Source organism: Strix uralensis, chromosome 1 (assembly GCF_047716275.1).
Source record: "Strix uralensis isolate ZFMK-TIS-50842 chromosome 1, bStrUra1, whole genome shotgun sequence".
Lineage (NCBI taxonomy): Eukaryota > Metazoa > Chordata > Aves > Strigiformes > Strigidae > Strix > Strix uralensis.
Genome location: NC_133972.1, coordinates 32,728,075 through 32,743,388, shown reverse-complemented (window position 1 = coordinate 32,743,388; position 15,314 = coordinate 32,728,075). Strand labels below are relative to the sequence as shown.

The 15,314-nt window shown below is 35.9% G+C and overlaps 1 protein-coding gene across 6 annotated transcripts in view; it reads right to left on the bottom strand.

The window, feature by feature from the left end:
* ANKRD28 (ankyrin repeat domain 28) overlaps positions 1-15,314 on the bottom strand; it is a 125,223-nt gene that overhangs the window by 61,196 nt on the left and 48,713 nt on the right. The window lies entirely within an intron of this gene.

Sequence of the window (15,314 nt, the reverse complement as noted above, 5' to 3'; positions counted from 1 at the left end):
AGAATGGCAGTTCTGTGTCACAAAAACCCCAACTTCATATTTACATGTGCCTTTGGATTGCATTACACGAAAAACATATATTCCCTCCATTCACAGTACTTTCATTTCTCAAGTTTCTCAAACATTTCATCTACACAGGAGTTTCTATAAGGATTACAACATGAGAAATACCTAGGAGAAAGCCATATGACCCCATTAAAACCAGATTTGGAATAAAGTGACAGGGACAGTGGTGCTACAAGCTTCTTCATAACTCCCCTAACCTAGAACAAGGATACCACCACCTTTGTTTCATTTTACCTAAAACGTAGGTTTTAATTGTTTCATTGATTGTTTCATGGATCAAAACTTCTACAATGGACAAATCAATGACTAATTTAAAGATGCAGCATTCAAGTCTACCTCTTTTTGAAGTAGTAAGTATCCTTTGAGATATAACAATTTATTCCTGGTTTGGGTTCTATCTCTGCAATTGATTTAGAATAACTACATACAACTACAGAGAGTTTTAAGGAGATAGATGCCTTAAAGGCAGATCTGTGTTATCCCGTACATATCCAGTAAGATCGCCATAACCTGACCAGGGCTTCCCCAAGGGTATATATTAGGATATAACTACAATCTGCCCTTCAAACAGTTCAACATCTACTAATCCAAAATCTTTGAAGTATTTTCTGGAAAAGCATGAATGCAACTTCGCCCTTCATGAAAACTCCTCTTCATCCTATCTGCTCTTCAAAACCAAATTTTGCAATAACACTTTAAAATACTCTCATTATTTCTTGATCACACTTACAAAGTATCATTTAATAGGTGTTTTCTGCTGTATCACTTGCCAGCTGTCTGCTTCAATACCATCTGTTCCTGGCAGAAATCAATCCTAAATACACAATCGTAAATCTTGAAAGAGTTTCAATCCCAACATACCCTGTAATAGCTTTAATAAACATTCCTTGTAAGTAAAACTATGTTTAAATATAATACTTAGTATATTTTTCAGTTAGGTTAGAAAAATAGGGACTATTCAACCAGCATGATTTGTAACTCCTGGGTTCACAGATAACTTACAAGAACATGATTACAAAGTATTTCCAACTCTTCAGTTATGTTTAGCACTACAGAGGTCTCTCCCAGTGTGAAGTCCCAGTGCTACACTTGAGAGTCACAAGAACACTGAATTTTATTTGCAGATTTTGCTATAGTTTTTAGAATTATTGATTCGTAAAGTAGAATAATTGTCTATTCTAAATAAATTTGTTGTTCCTCTACACAAAAAAAGAACACATTTAAATATTTGGCTTTTATGTTCCAACCTTAAACTTCACAAAAGTTTAGTTTAGGTATATAATTCCATAATTGAGGCCACTAACACTTTGGAAGTATGTCCAACCACAAAATGGTATCTTAAAAAGACATAATTTAATTAGAACTTGAAAATTAGTTTTATTATTGTCCACTGAAAGTAGAAGAAGACGACTAAGTATTAGGCTTTCAAAACTTGTAAATCTCTGACAACTTAACTTTGTATCCCTAAATTGAGTGTAATTAATCTGTCATTTCTTTGGCTTTTTTCCCCAATATTTCTTAACTCGATTCTCAGAACATCACATTGTCAAAAATTAACAAATTTTTAACTAGTTTTGGCTAACATCATTTTAGAAGCAGACCTCTATTTTCTCATCATATTTCAAATTTAAGATGCAACTCCAATAGAGTGAGCAAGCCTAACAAGGTACAATAACTGTCTTCAAGCTTAAAACCAGGAGGAAAGCATGCCATTAACCACAAAAATAATACATATTACATACCTAACCACAAAGTATCCTCTGAAGCCAGATTACAGATACATCGTAGTTGAAATGACTAGATTTGTCACACTGACTCCATTAATTTCTCAAACTAATGCTTGTGCTACTATTTGCATAAACACTTGCATTGCATTTGGAAGAGACATTTTTTGAAACACCAGTATTAAACTTTCACTAATAAGACTTTAACACTACACATTGCCTTTCAGGACATCCTCTTCATGCCATCTACTGGGACAGAGCAAATCTAGACTTCCAAGCAATCACAAAAAACTGAGGAGGAATCTTTGTCCTCTTGCTCATTATGACAGCAGTAACCGAAGACTAGAGAGACCTTGTCTTGTAGGAAAAAGAAGAAGTGTCTTTAGCAATAAGGGTCATTTCAACTGTAATCTGTCAAACGCCAGTGTTGGTTCTAGTTAAGATATTCAGTACCAATTTAATACTGCATGCTCTTTGACTTTCTAAATAACAATAATACCTGTCATACTGTGGATTAAACCACTAAATCATTCACTTGTGAGTACCACTGAAGCTTGTGGAGACCTTAAAAAAATTAGCTGGCAGTGGTAGGTATACAGTAGAAAATAAAATATAAGTCAGAAGAGAACTACAAAGCAACCTGGAAAGAAGTCACAAGAACACTATTTTGGGAAAGACCAAAAGTTAATATAAACTTATAAATGTCACTCTAAGCATGCATGTTCCTTGAGAGCACAAGCTCATTACTTTCTGAATTGCCACAAGAAAAAAAAAAAAGAAAATCCCATAACAAGGTAGTTTTTACTGCATCTATACTGACACACAAAGCAACCAGCAAGCACTTTTAGGATGTTAGAAGGCTATTAGCTACATAATTGCAAAGGAGACATTAACTCTCCTCTCCAAAATTTGATTTTCCAAATCAAAAGCTCAGCAACTGCAAATGGACAAGCCATAGAGCTGTTCAGGTTTTATATGGGCATATTTCTGAAACAGGACAGAACAGGCTTGGGTCTGGGTGAATGGGCAGAAGAGGGAGGAACCCACCCTAAGCGAGTCGCATTAAAAGCTACAGAAATGGACAATCTGATCTATTCTGATCTCGTCACTAATGACAGTGATAAAAGGCTAAGAAATTTTGCTATAAAAAACTTTCGAGCTATATCCACATTTCTACCATGAGAAATGAATGAACGACAGAATGAACATTGGTCAGGAAACCTCCTTCCCTGGGACAGTAAGATATCTGCCATGGTGAGAGCTTTAGGAGAAAAAAAAAATAAGCATCGCAGACACATCCTTAAACTGGAATTTTAGAGTCTCTAACAGTGGTGACCAACTGTAAATCACTTCAAAACAAAACAGCTGTCCCTTCCTTTTCTGGCTACCGGAACATTCCAGGCAATCATGTTTCTTCCCTAACACAAAACGTGGAGTGTATTTGAAGTCTTACAGAAAAATAGCAGGTCAAACATATGAGTTTTACCTTTACCTAGAGGAGAGCAGAATGACACTGTCTGTCATGTACCATTCCACATTACAGGGACACAAATATAAATGGGGAACTCCACCAAGGAGAAGACAGGGAAAAGTTCCTGTTGCATGGCTTTGCTGTCTGGACATACTTTGCAATCCCAAAAGCATCCTCGTTTAAGCTGATGCCTCCAAGCATTTTTAAAAATGGAATTTCTGCTATTGATTTGAAGTTCAGAACGCCACTAAAATATATTAAATAATTTATTTCCCATTCAGCTAATGATTATTTGATTCTATTCAAATAACAAAACTAAAGCTGATAAAAAACTCTATCCTCACTGAACCATTACACACAATTCATACACAAAGTAAAATAAATAAAAACACATTGGAAGTTTGGCTCTTTTCTAAAAGCAGTCTGGTGGGAATCATTGAAACTAAGTTTGCACAGAAAAAACTTCAAGGATTCATATACATTATAGTGACATATTATATTGGAATATTCATTTATATTCAACCACCTCTTATTAAAAAACTATTTTTAAAAAACAAATAAGATAGCTCAGTTGTATCTGTCTAGTATTTTTGCTTTTAAGTAACACCTGGAAATACCTTTAATAAAAATTGCACAAATAATATCAAAAGTTCAAGTTACATGAGTAAACATCAGATGCTTAAGTGCTTTTGTCCAAAAGGTGATCTGGCCTTCAGTATTGGCACTCGACAGAACAACATGTTAGGAAGAAAATCTGCTGGTTTAACTTTTATTGAATCCCAAACTTTAATGCTTGTAGCAACTTAGGGAAGTGTAATTTTGAAAGCAAGTTGGTACTACACTACAAAAAAGACTAGCAAAAAAAGGGAACAAGTTCAGAACAATTCATATTGTTAACACTGTTCTGGACATCTTTTTGTAAAACTAATTCTTCAAATGCTAGCTGTCTTATGTCACAAGCATTAGACACAAAATAACATCCAGGTATAACTGTTTGAAGCCCTGTCCACTTATAAGAGTGGCACCAGAAGAAAGACACACAAAAAGAAAAAGAAGTGAGTCACATTTAGTGCAAGGAACAGCTAACTGAGCTTCATCTCCATCTACGATTACAATGGCTGGACCCCACAGCCAGCTAAACTCTCAGAGAATGAAAGTGACATTTTCTCATTTAAAGACGTACACTCAAAAAAATACAAGTTATTTCGATGTGGTTGAGATGTTCAAACAGTGAGATTCAGTTCATGAGCAAGCCCTGTATTCAAGAAGGCCTTTATGAAGTACTAAACCTTCAAAAATATGCTGTTTCACTAAGAAAACACAGAATTTTGTAGCTTATGGTTTCTTTTTTATTTGGTTTCTGGAAGACCATTATTTTTGACTGCCAAGGACAACAGAGAATGAAATTAAATATCCTACTTTTGTTAGAGGTAAAAAACTATCAATAACAACACATATGAGGACAAGAGGGCTTGAGGTATTCTGGTAGATGGTGCATCCTTGTTTCTCAGAACTAAAGAAGTACACAGCAAGAAGACTTTCTGACTTGTAGTGAAGTATTTCAAGAGACATACTTTCAAACAACTAAACACCTGTGTGTTTTTCCAATTTCAAGTAATTCACTTCAAAAACATGTCTCCAATTCTTGTTTTTCTGAAAGTACTAAGTCAGGGTGCTTTTCGCAAATACACATCTTCTCATACACTTTAACCTTTATGTTCCATGCAGGTTTTATAATGTTGCTGTCACTGTTAAAATTCTTTCTGGTCAGATTTTCAAACTCATCTACAGAACAAACACAGCTTGCAAGAAAAGCTGAACCTAGATCTCTGTTCTATAAAAATGTCTACATAACTTCTTTTGCCCAAATTATAAAGGCTAGGACTCCTTGTGAGTGAACTCAAGCATCCATTTGGGTGTCAGATAAGGACCTGAGTAACTGAGCAGGTTTTGTGAGCTGTTCCCTTTCACTGGAAGTTCCAATATCAAGAATTTGGTCCATTTATCACTAATAAAGGCTACTGAATTCTTGCCCAATACATGGAACGAATAAAGAGCTATTCTCTACCCTTTGATAAGAGCAACTTGATCTCACAGCACAGCTGAGACATTTTGGATGTATTTTTCTTCCTTTAACTCAGGAATTAAAACAGAGCAACTTTTAGGGCCAAGACTATTTGTTAATATACTAGATCATTTGAGGTGTGAGGGAGTATGGGGTGGGGGGGGATGACAAGAGCAAAAAATCCCATCATGAAAATTAAAAAATATCCACCCACAAGCCTCTGTAGCATTCAAAACTATGCTATATTTAAAAAAACAGATATAGTAATTAATAATTAAAAAATACTTTCCTCTGGCTTTACCCTTCCGAAATCCCAAGCATATGATTTGTAAACATTTACCTGGTGCGTATGGCAGAAGAAAACCCCAGCTTTTAATTGGAATGCAGTTGCCAATAGGAAAAATGATAAATAACTCTGGAACTATTTTTGAAAAAAATGAAGTAGTATGTGAAAACAATGGACTTTCCATAATAAGAGAACAGTAATGTGGAGCACATTATGTAACCCAGCCTGTGCTTGTAGAGTGGACTGAACTGCATTTGAAGGAAAGTGACAGTGACTACCTTGCTTTATTCTGTCATCTATCTGTAATATTTGAGAATACAAATAAGAAAAATATGCCAAGACAGAAAATAGTACAATACAGGCTCTGTTTATGCTCCAGTGAAAGATCACAACACACTAGGTAAGGTATGCACATCTCCATCCCAGTTTAAATCCACTACATTATGTTCGGGCCAATGGCACTTTTGTTCAGAAAAGCTGGGGTTTCTGCCTTTTTCATTGCAAAGGCTAGCACTAGAATGACAACCCTATATGTGTCTGATATAAATCAGGTATTTGTCTCACTAACTGCATTGTCTTGGTGAAAGGAAAAGGTGGGGTTTTCAGGTTGTGTGTTTAATGTTAGCACCTCTTCTTGGAGCAAGCTAAAACATCTTGCTTGTGGTGTTAGGTTTAATGGCTTCATAAAATAAGGTCATCTAGCTGCAATAGGCAAAGTCCTTCTGTTAAGAGACCCCTGCACTATTCTGAATATCTGACTTAAAGTACCATACAACATAATCTATGCTAATACAAAGACAAACTGTTAGGCAAGAAAAATCTTGCCAAATATATCTATTCCGAAGAATGAAAATGAGAGTCAAAAAATGCCTCCACTCAACAATAAGTGTCCACAACAGAAAAGAGAAACTCCCCACATTGATCACAAAAGAAACCCAACAGAAAGACTCTGCTAGCAAGGATCAAAACTCCTCCAAAAGTGCTGGTAACCTTAGGATTTTATTTGCACTTATCCTCAGACTAAGTGGATAGGGAACATGCTTGGAAGATAACTGTCATTATAGGATGTGGTAGCAGTGACTAAAGCAAGACATTTGCACTCCTTTGAGACAGTAAGTCAGCATCATGTAATTTATAAGTTACCATAATTACATACATACATATGTATATAACTAGTAATTCATGCAAATAAAATCTCAAATGAAATTAATGATCAGGAAGGATGATAATAAAGTAGGACTTTAATAAAAACTGAAAAGAGAACAGAATTCTACTGGTTTTGGGGATGGAAAAGTACAGGCTGATACCACAGGCCTAAGAAAATTCTCCTCAAATTTCATATTCGAGACAGACATTGCATCTGAACTTTTGGGGCATACTCTCTTCAGCAAGGACTCAGAGATCCCTCATTGCAATGAATTTTCAGTTCATTTGTCCTTAGACCTGACACCAGTATGAGCCTTTCCAGGCCCTACATCCACCTACTGACAGTGGACAAGAGTCCTCCTCCTTGGGCATTTATGGGACAGCCCTCCCTCCGTGTAGCAAACAAATGAGAAACACTTTATTTTCCCAGTTTTTGATATACATCCATCCTTTATTAAAGTAGATTTAAGGAACTTAAAAGGTGTATCTACCTTGTGTAGAGCCTGCGTACAAGGGCCAAGCTGGATGAAGGAAATGATGGTGTTCACTGATTGTGCATTAGATATTCCACAGTAGATTTATAGCTTTAACTACTTGCGAAGTGGAGAAAATTGTCTTGTTCAAAGGTATGTTACATGTGCATAAAGAGTTTTCACCCAGAAAGTTACTGCAAATCAGTAAATTCAAATCCTATCTTGCTATTACCAGCAATGCATTCTTTAAGGACTGTGTCGATGTTGGAAGTTAATGCACAGTAAGTCTACTGAGCTTTTTTCTTCTCTGCTTTTTCAGTTGGGATGTTCTGTTCTCAAATACCAGTCCTTTGCGTGACAGGCACAGCAACTGCCAGAAGTAACCCCAGTAAGCTCTAACTATTCAAGACCTTGCCTCTGGCTTGTTTTGTAAAAGCAGCAGGAAATGCAGAACTTACGCTTTGAAGGTTACAATCTTAAGTAATAATCACTAAAAGTATTAGGGCAAATCAGACATGATCTACAAAATCACTATCACTAAGAATCACACTGGAGACTCAAACAAAATTCTTGAAACACATTTAAATTCAATCTAATTATTCATGGTTCTCTACACCAATGCCAATTTTTCAATGTTAAAGAAGAGTGACTGAAACAAAACCTGTCTGTCAAATACCCAATTACTGTAAAACAAATTCAGTGTACAGCTAATACAGTAAAAGCACTGCGACGCAGACATCCAAGCTTGTTTGCCCAGTTTAGTGAACGGTATAACCATATTAGCATAGTACTAGGTGAGTTTACAAAATCTGATGAGAAGGAAGATATATTAGCCTGAGTAGCATACCACACTACTATTAATTCACACTAAGTCTCTAAAGAGCATTTCTCATTACCTGTACAAGGCAGAACCGTGCCATGTAAGCACATTCTTCTTTTCTGAGAGTTTTCCTACAACTTTGCAATGGTAACTTTGAGAGCTACCGTCCACAGAATCCACTGTACCAAGTAGCAATTTGCTGATGTTAGTCAAACTATCCCATAACTGTTGAAGACCTGTTTGTATCACTCTTATTAGAGTCTCATTTGCACAGGCTAAATACAGTTATTGACATGAAGCAAGGAATTACTCCTCGTTGGACTGACAAGATTCTCTTAAGAGTTTTGATTCTGAAGAAAAATGCCCAATTATACAGATTTGTATTTAAAACATTCTGAATCTATTTCTACACCAGAAGAGGGACTTAACACCATTTGGATACACTTTATATTGAGGCTGAAAAACATGATTCACTCTAAACCACTGAAAAGGAAATAAGACATCTGATTATTCATTACAAATGACATGCTTGAAAAACATTCCACACAAATGAACAGGAAATCAACAACTTTAAAGTTAAGTAACAGTAAATAACTGCTATATTAAGAATTTAAATCTTCTTTGAGTAGCTGGTGAATACTCTTTACAATATACAACTTAAAGCAAGTTTCCAGAACACTCAGAAGAATTAGGTCTCCAAAGTTCTCCGTTTCTGGAATCAGTCAGGCTTCAGATCCATGGATCAAACAGACTCATATGAAATCCTTTAGTAGTAGAAGTTTTCCTACAGGAAAAACCTCCCTGCATTCCCTACAGCAAAGTTTTTTCTTATCCCTTCGGATACATAACATGAATATTCACGTTTTTAAGAACTGACTTAAGTCCTTACCGAAATAACTCCTGGACATTCCCATATGGTAGTACTGAACTCTATCTACTCCCTTAAAAACACCTCATTAAAACTTGAGCATGTTTAGAGATAAGATGTTTTACAAGCTAACTTTGTATCTTGTTAATACAACACCACATACATTTGCCTGTGCTAGTCACATAATGCCCTTCTAAAAACCAACTCCTAGACCTTCCTGTACAAAAGATACTTGAGCACTTCCTTAAAACTGATGCATGGCTGTAAGTTCTGAGGAGGCAGAGCCTGCTGCTGTCTGCACAGGACCAAAACACTCTACCAAAAAATAGGAGTCTTCATAGAATTTTCCTGCTATTCTTCAGATGTAAAGAAATTTCAATGAAGTGAACACTTTATAAAGCAGGAGAGTCTCAGGACTCATCATTTCATTAGGCTGGTCACACAGGAAATAGGGGTTTGTGGTGGAAACATTAAGAAAGCTCAGTACAGAGACTATCTAGAACATATAGAAAGCAATACAAAGTACATTGACATGCACACTGGACAAAAGTCCAAGCAAAAGTTTAAGGAGAAAGAAACATCTTCCTCCTGCTCTACAGCTATATTTTATTAGAATTCCATGGGCAAACAGGATAGAGAAGATGAGTGCTACCATTAGTCTCTGAGATTATATACTATTTTCTTCTCTCTCACACATATGAAAAATTTATTTACATATTTCCTCAAGGAAAATGAACACAAACCAAATTAAATAAGGCCATTAACTACTTAAAATGCTGCTAATTACAAAAGCGCTCTCAATTCGTATTAGAGAACTGTTCTAAGAGATAGACAATAAATAATGGGCAACAAAAATCTTTCAATAAATAGTTAGCAGTAGAAGCATCTGAAGGCACATTCAGCTTGTGTTGTGATTTATGTTGATCCTGATTTCACCTGCTCTCTGCGAGATCTCACTGCCCCCCACTTTCCCAACACAAGATTTCTCAGACTCTGCTCCAGCACCTGAAGCTGGGTTCCAGGCAGAGGCTGCCAGGCAGGAGCTGCTGCACTGAGTCAAGGCCTGTTTCTCAGCTGTGGTTTTTTTACTGGAGGGATTCTCATTATTCATATTTGTTTATACAGGAACATTTTATTTCCTCTCCGATCTCCTACAGTTATTTCAAAGGACTGTTCTCACAGTCAATTCATTATATGCTTACTGTCATTAGCATTAAATAAGCTACCATATTTTTTTATATATACACACACACACTGATACATAACTTGTATGCATATATATATAGACACATACACATACATATGCGTCTTTGCAATATATAGTTCTTAGTTGCAGAAAAACTCACAGCAAGTCACTGTGCTTAATAATCCAAAGGATGAAACAATTAAAATAACTAGTACCAAACTCTAAGTTATCACTCATCCTATGTTCTCATCACAGAGAAGTCTTTCAAACTCACAAATACCTGTAACCTTATTCCCAAAATTTGCTATACTCTAAACTGGAAAAAAAAACCAGATCACAAATAATGTTCAATCAAGTAGAAAACTTTCTAGTGGAAAAAAAAACAACTCCAAACTTGAATAGAATTTTAAATAGATAAAAAATTTGGAAAATTAACAAGCAATTTAAAAACATTTTTTTCTCTAGATTTGATTGATAAAACCTGAAGCTATAAATCTTAAGAATCATGCTAGCTCTAACTAGCACATTATAAAAGATGGGAAACTAATATTTGTGGTCATCCTAAATGTCTCTGAGGAAAAAAGTGTTCTCAATAGTGGAAAACATGCAAATATTTCTATGTACTTTATTAAGATATTAAGAGTCACCATTTTTCACTAAATACTTTGCTATGGTTAGAGACTCAAGATATTACAACTTGAGAGGTCTTAAACTTAAGACTGTTTTTAATAGGTCTAAACTGTGCACTCCTCCAACATATTATTACAGCTGCACATTCATACTGTCAGTCTAAACAATTCAAGTTACAATAATTACAGTGTCTCTTTATTAAATGCTCGTCTGCAATTGGAAATTAGCAAAAGACACAATTAAAAAAAAAAAGGGACTGATACTTTAAAAAAGAAAAATGTATGCTGGATTGAAACTCTCTAGCAATGACCACAACTAAGAAAGGAAAACTTCACACTGTGAACTATTAAATTGAAGTAAAAAAATAAATAAATTGTGCTCTTCAGAATATTTTACTATTTTCTTGATGCCTTTTTAATTCCTCCTTCACATTCGAATCAGCAAATCAGAAGTTAATAGTGCTGTCTGCACAGTCTGTCCTGCCAGGAAATACAATAAGATGCTGCTCCACAGTACCAAATATGTTAGTGCAAGTTTTTGTTGCCAACTCCAGCTGCCAATAAAAAAAGAGTCCTTCAAGCAAATAGTTGCCTGCAGGAACCTTACAAAATAGTTACCAATGCTGGGTCCGATGCATGCCTGGGACAGACTAGTTTGCAAACCTGTAATCTCTCACCTCTTAGAAACACAGCCTGGAGAGTTAAAAACTGCACAATTCCTGCTTAGTCTTTCCTACATTATGCTAACTTTTAACTACTATTTATTTTCACCAGTTTAGATACTAAAGTCACACAGTAGCTTTGCTCTGATTGCCAGAAGCTTTATCTAGTAACTAGAGGTGTTATAAATGAATTAGCCTGGAATATGATTTTCCTACAACCATCTCCAGGTAGACCAAATCATAAACCATTTCAAAGCATCACAATCCGTTTTTCTGATCAATGGTCACAGTATTCCTGAAGTGGAAAGGAGTATAATTTGGACTCACCTACCTTCCCATTGCTTTCATCTGGCCTATGCAAATCTCTATTCAAAACTGTCAAAGTTTTTCCCGCTGTTTTCAAAACTATTTCCACTCCCTGTTAAAAATAGCCTCCTTGAACCACCCCCAAAAGCACAGAAAGACAGTGTTGCAGATGAACCACCACTATTTGAAAAGCATCACATATTAAACTGTTCTGAGTGACTTCTTCCAGTGGTCTCAGCCAACAGATTCTTACACTAACCTGACTCTTAAGTTACAAAAGGCACTGATTACAAAAGGCATAACTCGCTTTATGCATAGCAATTAATGCAGAAAGAGGTTTTTAGAGGCATAGATATGTCAAACTAAAGTGAATTTACACGTGTAGTTGTGTACCTGCACACTTTTTATCAAAAACAACAAAATAATCCACATTAGTCATTGGTAAAATAATTGGCTATAGAAAGATAATGAACATAAAGGTAAAAAAACTCCTAAATATTATTTTTACCGCATTACACATTATGGCTTTTTGTTTATTTGCTTTTAAGCAAGTCCACAATATTTACTTAGGTAAGGTTCCTTACATTGAGAGATATTTCAATGTAATTGCTGAATTAGACAGCAATTGCAGTTTTCCACATAATGATGAAAAAAGTCTTTTAATGTATGAAATAGGTACAGAATTTATTTATATGATCAGAACATTGAACTCTACTAAATTTTGTAGAATGTTCTGTATTTCAGCCAAGTAATTCAGGCTTTCTGTTATATGCTGCACTTTCAAGTTGCAGAAAAAAACCAGTTACCCCACAGTTCAACCCACAAGGTTAAGTATAAAGATGAAAGGCAGGAGGACCATACATTCATTGCCTATTTTTCTATTTAACTTCTTTTTAGGACTTTGTCAATAAACACCAGCATCGCAAAGAATCTTTCTTGGTTTTTAAACTGTTCTTTAATTTTCACTATTCATTCCTAAATTACTAGCATATCTGAGACCCTTGATAATCTAATTATCCTGGTACTCAGACTCAATGCTGTATAAAAAGTCCTAGACTTGTCACTAGACTAACAAACCAATTTTCCTCCTCCTTCAGTATATGCAATGACCCGCACACTAAGATAACTTAAAAAAAATCGACAGGAAATCAAATAAGATGTCATATCTTACCCTAGAAGAACATCCAGCAACATTCTCCTAGTACACAAATAACACAAAGAAGAAGTTATGCAAACCCACATTTGGCAGGACTGGGAATGGAGCCCACATTGCTACTGCAACAGTCATCCACGCAGCAACCCTATTGCTCAAAATAACAAAGTCAGATACATACGCTTAGCCCTCCTATTTGTACCTAGCACTTTGGTGCTACCAGATCACACCCCTTGTCAATCCCAGGAACAAAACTTGGGATTTATGGGCAACACTTCATTGCTATCTAATACAGGTGGGGGGTTGGGAAGGCAGACAAGGTTGATTGTTTCTCTGGTTTGGTTTTGTTTTCCCTTCTTCCTAAAATAGTAGCACAGGTGAGCTTTTATTTTAGTTTTTGGTTACTTCTACAGAAAGGAGGTATTAAATTAAGAGCTGTGCTGGATGGCAAATAGTCCAGAATAGAAATCATAACAGATAACCCTGACTGCTATAGTCCTTGGTACAGTATGTGGAATTCCATTTTTTTCACTTTATGTTGGAAGAAACCCCACCAACTCACACATAAAGCAGCTTTAAAATATGTTTCATAATTTAAATCTATCTGAATGTCACAAAGCACAATAAGCAGTAAGACACAGGTGTTTCATGTTTAAGCCACTTACCACATATGTCAGTATCACTACTTTAAACAGGAGCAGTGAGCACTTTTGAACGTTGGGACAGATCTGTGTGATTTTGGGATTCCTCCAAAGAGAGTTCTTGTTTGGCTTTAGCATGGGAAGAGCAAGGGGTACACTGACACCAGCTCCAGAGAGGATCAGATGTTTATCCCCTTGGCTAAGATCAAGTGCAATCGGGTTATAAAAACTGCGTATTGGGTTACGTGAAGTATCACTTCTCATAGCAAGAAATATTATCCTAAACATCTAGGACAAATTGTTCTGATTTTCAACAATCATTTCAATAGTCAGATCTGCAACCTTTAAATCATTTTTGATGGTGAGCTGGTATTCCCTCCACAGAATTATAGTCTTAACAAATAACTGAGATGAAATATTCTATTTTCATGATCTTTTAAACTGAATATACATCATCAAAGTTTTAGTTACAAACAGAAATGGCACAGTTTGCAACAGTAATAGGCCTCCAAATCTTAAAAAACAAACAAATCCTGATTTATAAAAGGCAGAAATAATTTAGTTACCTAAAACTAACTGCTGAAAAGTACATGAAATTCAAACCAGCCATACTAATCTAATCAGCAAATCAGGAACTGCTAAGGATCCCCATTAACTAATAAAGAGATATTTAATGTCAGTTATCACACAAGATTTTCCTTCCTGCCGAGTCTCAAAAGCTCAGGATGATACCAAGAAATAACAACAGTTTTTAAAAACATATATATACACACGCATACACACACACACACACACACAGAGCATAGCAAGAGCCATGCATATAACAGAAATTGTATCAGGCTTGACATATGTGATGTGTGTGATTTAAGCCTGATTCATTAAACAAGCAGCTACAGTTTCTCAAGATTTTTTGGGGGGAGGGAGAAACAACCCCTTCCTCTCCATTTCTTCCATTAATTGGAGCCTCAAGAGAGCTCACCTTTCAAACAATACAATAGAAAAATTACCAAAAAAACCATGACAATAAAAAAAGCTGCACACTTCCAGCTTGCAGAGAAGATAAGCCTTCTTGAACCACACTTTAAGCAGCTTGTGATACATTCAACTTGCTCTTTCTTCACAAGATTACAACTGCAGAGTGGAATACAATACACACTTTCTAAATCTAGACTGAGCCTGTGACTCAAGGCTGGTGTGGCATGAACAGAGAACAATCTTCTTCCTCAAAAAGCCCTTTTGCTATCACTACATCATCTTACAGTTGCACACAGCAACTCATGTTATGAAAGGCCATGCATCTCAGAATCTTTCTAAATAATACACTATGGTAGAAGACATCATCTGTTCTAGGAATAATGCTCTAACAGAGCCCAACCTGGGTGTAAGCTTTAGATATTACCATAATATCAGTTACCACAGCCCAGCTTTGGGAAGCCAAATACATAGACTCAACTAACTTAGCTTTGAAAGAGTATTAAGTCAATCGCAATTAATGTTAAAGATTAACATACCCCAAAACTAAAAAGGCAAATGAAGCTGGATCATAACAGAAGGGAAAAACACACCCACATTTCATCAAGACACTAACAACTTTGCTAGATGAATGTCACTGTCACAATGAAGACCTACAATAGCTCTATCTTCAGTTCACTTCTGGGCAAAATTAATTTGCAGAACCCTGCTAGGTCTCCAGTTAAGAGTCCAACCCATGCTCAGGGGAAGGGAGAAAGGAAGGAATCCCAACTATTAGAATACAAACTGCAAAATAATTAGTTGTTCTTGAAAGGGGGAAATTGCTCTGCAGAGGCATTGGAGGGA